The following is a 9,604-nucleotide window of genomic DNA, read 5'->3' on the forward strand; positions in this document are numbered from 1 at the left end:
GGTTCTCAATAATTGAGGCTTTGAAGATTTTCATTGAAATTCTTTACTTCAGGGTGTACAGCAGCGCAATCCCTTTCGAATCGAGACAAAGGGTATTACCTACTCAGAAAACTTATTAGGATATGGGCAAGCTTCGTTGTTCACGGGAACGATCTTCGTATCCGTATAAACACCATTTCGGATCGAGCTACAAATTCACTCCACCTTCCTTTAAAATTACACCAATATAAGATGAAAAACCGTCGCTATTATTTCCTTCTCGCTATTATACTATTATATTTTTCGGCCTAGTTGCTGTACATTATTCCCTAGTTATAATTAGGTCGTAGTAGGAAACTATTGCGACACGTTCATTAGAAGGTAATATTGTGCCTCTGTCCGAAGGTTTTACGGTTTGCGGAAAGTATAACAGCTCGATCGGCGCGCACATTTAAAGGGGTCCTTCTATTCACGATGCAGAATCAAACGTTGCCTGCATACGGTCGTTACAAATACTCTAGAAATTCGCGACTTCCTCTCCGCCAAATAGACACTTCCCTCTGCTTTGAACACGGCCACGTAGCGGGTTAAATGTGTACAGTATTATGCGTTACAACGACAGGTAATAAATGCCAACCTGACAGTGGGATGCTTTCAATACCTGAGTCTATATACCGGTCAGACTAACTTAGTGTCATTTTCGTTCGGACGAAACACCGTTATCTAAAATCATTTGTACGCAAAGTAAAGTATGGCTAGTAATTGGTGTCATTGTAACGTTTATTGTGACCTTTCTGTGACGCGTCATTAGCTTATCATGATGTACTTGCGCGCTGAGCCTTTATTTCATATATTTTTTTTACAAGCCTTAATTATAAGTGTAACGCTCTTCGTCAGCGAAATGGACGTACTATACTCAGGATACAATCGACGACACATCAGGAGTTTATTTTTCGGGACTGGTAAGTTTTGACATTTACCATGACAGGGTCGGTATGAGATTAAAGGGAGTCGGGTATGATTCGTTACAAACTTCGCTTTTTTCCTTGATATAAAGCACGTACACGATACACAGTTATAGGTATCACAGCCTATACCCTGTCAGTGTTACTGTATAGAGATATGTTCTCCTCTTCAAAATGGAATGGCCAATAAAAATTAATATCACTCGATATTAATAAACATTTTTCGACTAGGGCAAAATATCTATGTAGAAAATGGTTGTGTCGCCTGAATCGTGCTATTATTGCCGTCCATTATATTTGATATGGATCAACTTTATCGAACAATAAAAGATGTCATTGACAAGGAGTGCTCTTATCATAGATTTATTATTTTCCAAGTTGACGAAAATGTGACTCATTTGTCGAGGATCAATGTCTAGCAGAACAAAGACACAGGTGCCTCATTGTCTCCAAATATTATTCTTACTACTATAATAGTATAATAGTCTCCATCTTCACGAAGTTAAACAGAAGAATAATTAATTTTGAAATTTTTAATTCGTCGAAGGCAATTTGAAAGCGATTAATCATGCTTTGATGTATGACGACCAACTTCAAAATGAAACAGCCTCTACGCTGAAGTTTTTATAAGCGATTGTTGACCTTAGGCCGGAGAGAATCGTGTGGCGATAAACTTTTGCATTTGCGCCCTGGAAAGCTTTGACAGTTCGCTGATTATAGAAAAGCTAAAGCTCCATATTGGGTTGGCCCGTTCAAATGTTCAGGCAAGAGCCAAGCATCCATTCCTATGCACTCTGAGTTTAGTCGTAACATATTTAAACTGAAACAGATATTTATTTAAGACCAACATGTAGGCATGAATAGACAACATGAATAGTCTGGGCAGAAATGTTTATTTTCGTCCACTCGTGGAAACTAACGAAGTTCCAGAAGATGTTCTGACCATGATACTCGCTTTTGTGAATCGTGCAGAACTGTCCTATGTATATATGGGGAATATGTAAGGTATATAAAAATATAAGAAGGCGCAGTTCAAAGCGGGGCATTTACCACACTTGTCAGAAACCATATAGTGAAAGATACAAAAGGACGTTTTTTTTAGCCAAGCTATCGAATAAGCAAGTTCTTTCTTAATTTATTTACCTGGCTCCTACAAGGGGATTGTGCATACGTTTAGATTCGAACCAAGACCACTCTTGTGTCTCTCCAATTATTACCAGCAAGAAGTCATCTTCCTCACTAGAGTATCAAGCCTTTGTTTAAACCTCAAAGAAAAACCAGGAAGACTGTTCTTCTGGAGTTGTAGATTTCACATAAACTTAAATGACTATTTTTTCTTACTACGAATGGTAGATAATCTGTAATGATACAATTAATGTAATACAAGAACAATGAATTATACGCACGATGCGCGGGAAAATTTTAACTTAGTTAAATCATTCTTCTCGTTTTTTCCAAGCCCGTGTTATATGGATTAGGTGACCGAAGATCCTCCTGGTTTCACGTGTCGAGCTTCAGTGGCTAGAGGGCACAAAACGACGACAATTTTTATTTTTGTCTTGATGATGGCTGAGCGCTTGGAAACGTATTAAAGGTGAACGTACCAAATGGCAACCACACAGAAACTCAATGAAAGCAGAAGGTAAATCGGACTTCTTTCGAAGCCCTTAGTTCCACTAGCGGGTATAGTCCCACTATTCGAACAAACCCAGTTTTCTGTTCCTTATTCGGGTTATTCCTCGTTCGATTTTTCCTAGATATTTACTCAGCATGAAGCTCTAAAGGCGAACTTGGATAACGCTTATTTCTCTATGATATATCTAATCAATGCGATAAGGTAAGATTCTTTAAATCCAATTAAAAGAGATAATAACAGGCTCTGATGCCCTTGATCTAGGCTTATTGAATGCGATTAAGGTAAGAAATAATCTGGTAGATTGGGTTTAAATTGACGTGTTGCGGAGGATCCTTGAGGTTGGGCCTCTAGCAGCCCACGCAACTATTGCAGCCATACCGGGCAGCAATGGTGTAAGTTGGGAAAAATAATTCCATTCGATTAAAAACTTTGAAAATATAATTTCCTAGGCTGAGACTAAGGAAGATGATTCTTTATAACACATATAATATTCAACTTGAACACGGCCGGATAAAAGTTTTGTCCATGTCCGACTTAAGAAATCCATTTTTATTTCATATTCTTGGCTTAAAGGACCAATTCTTTTTAATAGAAATAAGCGTCTTTAGTGTCTCCCAACACGCACACACAAGGAAATCTATTTTCTTTATTGTTTTGGGTGAAATTGGAAGTCCTAGTTTGTGAGGTTCATAAACATAATTATGCCTACCATGAAACTATTTCCGGAGTCACTAGCTTACCATATTTCAGGGCGCTAAAAAACAAACAGAATCTGTTACCGTCTCGTTGCATTCGACTATAGAAACTCCATATTTCCCATACATTTTGCATTGCTTTCCATACGTATGATGAATAACAATAATCGTAAAATGTGTAAGTTTTTTGGAAACACATTTTTCCTGCACCACGTTTTTAATTAATCTCTCACCTGGAAATATCATCTGCGAATGTGGTTTCAGTTCCAGCAAAAAAAAAAACTAATGCTGGGGCTGATTAGGTTAAAATAAGTCACTTTAGGGTAAATTATATCTGCAAGCTGACGCACATTTATTCCAGAATCCATATCAACTAGACTTTACGGTTCAGGTTCTGTTTTTCGTAGAAATAGGTGTACGCTTAACCTCTACTACATATATATTCAAAGAAATATTGTCACTTTTCCGGCGATAAGGATAGGTGGCTATAAGGATCCTAGTGCAGTAGAATTGAGGCTCTACAGCTTAATGAGCAATTTACGGTGCAGCGAGTGCTTGGTCTTGGTGTATCTCTATGATAGATTATTGTTGACTAACATGTGAAGCAGGCAGAGACCGTATTCTTGAGGGTCATGAGGACTATCTTAACAATTCGATGTATAGACTCGGCACGTGCGCACGGAAAGGCGTCCTTGATCTACAAATAATTATTGACAATGCTGAAGGCTCTGACTTATGTGTAACAAAGACGCAACACGTATCAAGGGACATTATACAAGGTGAGCCAGGCGTTTCTGTGAGAATCATACTGAAGCAGTTCTGAAAGTTCAGTAAACTTGAAGAAATTGTTAACCAGCCGCCGAATCTGTTTTTGATTGTAAAAAGAAAATACTACCTGACATAAACGCGCCCAATTCATCAAACATAATAGAGGGGTTAGTTCGCCATCTAATGATTCATAAAGCTAATCTAAATATTCATAAATTTCATCGAAGTCTGACTAGACCCCCACAATGCAGCGCGACAACTAGAGGAAAACAGAGCAGTTTCATTGGTTTATACCATATGGGCACATCGAACGCATCGACTAAGTAGCTTTTCCGATATATAATGGTAGCAGCACTTGACGTGCTGCTGAATCGTGCAGTGGCTTGAATAATGCTTCAAATAAACCGCAGCATTATAGCAACCAAAAACCTTGGTGTATCACACCTTTGGAGTATAACATGCTAACAGCCTTCGCCAACACAGCAGAGACCATCATGACCTAGCTCCTATACACGCGATTTGGCTTGAAAACAAAGATGTACATATAGTGAAAATAACAGTAGTGCAACGAAATATCTCATACATTACGAGTAAAGCAGAGAAGATGACCTGTGGGGGAAAGAAATTTGCCAATTAACCTAGATATAGTTGGTAACTTTTATTCTATTTTGGCGTGAAGAAAGCGTAAGGGAACATTTCCATGTTCGCAAAGCACTGTGATAGTTTAGGTAAAATATAATCAAAGCGTTTCAATGTGATCAAAACAAATCCAACAGAGGCAGAAGCTTTATTATTATTTCCTCTAAACTGGCTTATTCCACTTTATATTAGACGCTTATGCGGCTAGTAAGAATGATTTATTTCTATTGGAATAGCTACGATAGGGGCGAGCTATACGGTGGTGCCCCGTAAGTACCAACCTATAAGCGGTCTTTAGGTACATTATTCAATGGCTGGCTGATAATACCCACCAAGTGACAGGCGGCAAACGAAGAGCCAATGATGATATGCAGAAAGAAAGGCGTACAATTCAACGAGCATATAAACATTTCTGGAATAAGGTGGAAAAGTTGTTCTGTTTTTCCGCGATTAGGTTACCAACACACAGGTAAATATCAACTTTCATGCCACTATTTGACTAGTTTTATACAGATGTAAAATCTTAACGCTCTTGGTAAGCAACCTATACCAAGTAGCTTAAAATGTCGTATCTTATCACGCTCACGTTAAAGATGTCTTTTTTTCATATCGTTCCTACTTAACCTTGTACATTGAAGGTATCACAGATTTTCCGGTGCACGCTTCCCGATTTTCTGAGATTCTCAACCTTACAACGCGCTCGCAATAATGTGCAGTTCAGGAGACAGTAGCTAAACATAGAACATTCGAAAGGGAATCAAGGGTCCGGACGAATAATGAGGTATACCTAGAAAAATTGCGATATGTGAGCACTTGGGTACCGTCGAATCGGACAATCATAGGTCTACATTATCACAGGACTTCAATAATCTAAATAAACGGCACTTATTTTTAGTTTTTTTTTTTGTTAGCTAACATAGTCCAAAAAATATTCCGTCTGTCGCAATAATAATATAACTTCCACTCTGCTTCATGGTTCCGCCGGCTTCTTTTTCATTACCAGTCATGAAGGAATAGAAAAAATAATAACGATGGAATTAGAGCAATTGCCCCCTTTTATACTGATCAACTGAGTGCCTTCCGTTGACTTTGAAAAATGAAAACGTAAAGTATGAATATTGAATTAATCAACAGCATCTAGAATTTCAATAGTACATTGAAGTTAGACTCAAAATTGAGAATTACAATATGAAAACACCCACTGTATCTCAGCAGTAAGTCGGCACTGGAACTGAAAGTTTTAAGTTGGCCTAACTTAAATTACCGTTTACTTTAAGGTTTAGGCAAACGACGCCCTAGGTTAAATTCTGGAAGCATTTTTCGAGTACGAAAATTAATTTCAGACCGTGTTAGAGCCGTTACGGTTATTTTGACAATGATTTACCAATGTACTTTCATGGTTGCCCGCGATTTGTTTGGTTTAGCCGAGTTACAGTTGTCAATCAATGTCTTGATCATTATTATCGCGGGCTCACCTGTTGGCGTGAGACCAAATGGTTTTAATGAAGCTTACAGGCACGTGCCTACCAAAGATGGTAAAAATAAAACAAGGCAAGCATTGATACTGCGCCCTACGACTAGATTTCATGCCAGTTTATATTCCTTTATAATACAAAAAAATTTGTTTTAAGAAGAATTGACCTTAAAATACACGTGTTGTTAACATGGTATTAACAAGAAACAGCGCTCACTTTTTTGTTCAACTGGTCAGCTCAAATCGAAAGTAAATTTCAGAACATTATATATATATATATATATATATAACTCTCATTATAAGGGCGTTTCTAACAGTCAGGTGCGAACAGCAACTTCAACAAATGAAAAATAAGGAAAAAAAGGCATACCAAGCCATAATAACTGCTTCAGTGAAGTTGGCCGGTAGATTCTCAACTTACACATGCGTTGAAAGTGAGCGAATAGAGACCGGGATATGAAATTGTAACCAGCTACGAGTGGGTTGCATTTTGTGTCGCTTACCAAGCACCTATAAATGTTACTATATAATTTATTATATTATAAAGGTATTCAATCGAAGACAGTCATAAGCTAAAGACATTATTCACCTGATTGGGTTCATACGACATCACAATATGAGTTATCACGTCCGTATAAGTAATAATACTCTGACCGCGTTCATTAAATTGGATTAATATTAATATAATATAACAAGTGAAGGTCAGGTATCTTAGAGTGGCATTTGCATTGTCCCGTACCATTTGATGTTTTCTCCAACACCAATTTCGGGACGTCCCGGTCGTCTTCTTGAATATCAACATAAAACATCTTAGAACATTTATATGTATTATTTAGAAATCCTTAGCTTGACAATACCACGTTAAAATTTAACGTTATAATCCGTCGTCATATAATTTGTACTCCGGAGACGAATTATGCGAAAGTCACACAAGAAAACTTCTGTGACTTTCGCATAATTCCTATTCCATTTAAATTGGGGTATGGGATGAGGCCGCCATGGCTTCAAAATTCTGTGGGTTTTCTTTTAGATAGATATTTACGATGAACAGGTAAAACAATAAAACCTGTTACACAATCTGTGGTCGTGCCATGGCTATCCTTCGGCTTACTAATAACTGAAAACCCTCATTTGAATAAAATACTTTCATATGCTTGCACCATCTTATCAAAGGCTATGTGGAACTAAAAAATAATTTATAAAATCAATTCGATGAGCTGTTACAGTAAATGACTGGACGATCTCCCTGTTCCATATTAGATGTATAACTTTATTTTATCTGAACAAATAGCGAATAATACCACATACAAAGTCTAGACTATTTGCTTTTCGCACAACTGGCCGGTTCTTCTGCGTATTCTTTGCAGCGATGAGCAGACAAAACCCAGACGCTCGATATATCAGATAAGGCCAGAAATTTCGCCGTATATAAATACTGTAGCAAGGAAAACCTGGAAGTAATACAGCATGCTAGGACCCCAGACCTCTAATATATGTCTGGATATATGGGTACTTTATTTACAGACTACCCTTGTACGACGCCTCACATTCAATGCAGTAGAGAGCAGAATGGCAATCATTACACTTAGCGTTTGCTTGTATTTCGACCTACAGTCTAAGCAGTGCATTTGGCTTCGTTTGTGGTGGAATGTCGGTAACCCCCTGCTCAATCGGGATGTTACCTTTACTGTCCTGTACATATATTTATCTGCCAATACAGGACCATGGCATGAAGGCATCCAAGCCAGGGTGGATTTGTTTACATGCTAATGATAGCAGTTACCGTTTCCACCAGCTACAACGATCTACAACTAGGCCTGGACAACTGGAAGATTCTGACCATTCTGTGTTGTACACACACAAACCACAGTTGTACTGCATGCAATAAAGAAAGAAAAGGACAAGCAAGTAAGGAGGTAAAAGGGCCTTTGTGTCTGGTGGATGTGGCAACAACGACGGCAATTGCCCCAACGGCTGCGACGTAAGCCGGTCGAATTATTACGTCCTAGTAGGACCTCACAGAAGGTCTCGAAGCGACCATAATAAGCACACTCAACGGTAGCCAAACCAACGATTGACCATATCAGATTACGTTGTCAGCTAACCCAGAAGTGATCAATACACAAGCCGAATCTAGCCTGTTTAGACTGGTCCTGCAATTACGAGGTTATCGCAGTGACAGCATTTCTCGCGTCACTGGCGGCCAGAGCCGTGTAGGAAAGGTCTAGTTTTTGTTGTTGTTGTTCTTATTGTTTCGACAAAATCTGTCTCTCTTAGCTGACATTACCGTATTAGTAACTGGCACTGGTATCAATAGCGTACCACACCAACTGGGGCTAAATAGAGGCACATTTCCTTTTCGTTGAGGTCCTGTCTACGGAGGCCGCTGGTCGACTAACTGACCTTAAGAAGAAACCCTTGCTCCAAAACATTAGACGTGTGTCGACGGTCTCAACTCGTCCGGCTGTGCAGCGAACATTGGGTAACAAAATTTTAACGCGCAGTTTTTAGCTGATCGTATCGCACTATGATCATCAATCTGAAGGGGGAATAACCCATTTATTAACAATTAATTATATCTGCGTAAAAGTAATTCAGTAACAAAGAACATCTTGAATACATTACTAACGGAGTCACCGTCCAGAAGGAAGCTAATATTCATGGGTGATTGATCGTAATGACAACGGTGGAGAAAAGTGCCAAACCCGAATTGAATTATACAGGATCATTTCTGGACAATAACCCTATGCACGCGAGATATGTTTGATCATAAACAGTATCAAGCAGATCAAAACAGAGTAACTTAAATATATGAAAGAAATGCAAGTATTGTTTCATCATCTCGATTAAATTAATTGTTTGTATTTGTGTAGTGTTAATATCGATTAGCTTAAAATCGTACGTCTGCAGTGTCCCACCAATGACATCAGCTCAACAAATATTGAACCCTGCTGCCGCCCGTTTGATATATTTTTTAAAATACCTTTTCACTGACATCTTTAATAGCTCTGATACATGCAGTTAACTTTCTGTAGATGTAATCGACAATTAAAGGTATCTTGGGATAGCCTTCCGACGAGACCTACAAAGGAGCTTTTATAGATCCAGCCTACGTTTAACAATTAAAAGAACACATACGGACGAATCCTACTTCTCTGAACGACTGTGCGCCTATTCTCTCACAGTTAATGTATGCGATTTGCTAATAGGGGGCTTCACCTCAAAGAGGCCCTATTATTCATTAAGAAAGAATGCCCTTCAAATATGTTTTGGTATAGGTTATGACGAAGACGCTGAAAATTAATGGAAAGATAAAAAAAGAAATTACATTTCTATATACATTTCACCGAATTTCATTAAAACAAATCAGCTATAAACATAAAGGTTTTTACCTATATATTTACTTATTTGATGATTACATAGCACGCAGCCATTATAAAAAGTGCAT

General features: G+C 38.3%; 1 long non-coding RNA gene across 4 annotated transcripts in view; it reads left to right on the forward strand.

Annotated features, from left to right (window-relative positions):
- Positions 1-607: 607 nt before the first annotated feature.
- The window catches only part of LOC111247062 (uncharacterized), a 27,331-nt gene continuing 18,334 nt past the window's right edge, over positions 608-9,604 (forward strand). For all 4 annotated transcript variants that reach the window (XR_002671947.2, XR_015322863.1, XR_015322864.1 and 1 more), the window contains exons 1-2: positions 608-941; positions 2,404-2,586. This is a non-coding gene — a long non-coding RNA (uncharacterized LOC111247062). The remainder of the gene's footprint in view (positions 942-2,403; positions 2,587-9,604) is intronic.

This window comes from Varroa destructor, unplaced genomic scaffold (genome assembly GCF_002443255.2).
Source record: "Varroa destructor unplaced genomic scaffold, Vdes_3.0 BEIS01000003.1, whole genome shotgun sequence".
In the NCBI taxonomy this organism is placed as follows: Eukaryota; Metazoa; Arthropoda; class Arachnida; order Mesostigmata; family Varroidae; genus Varroa; species Varroa destructor.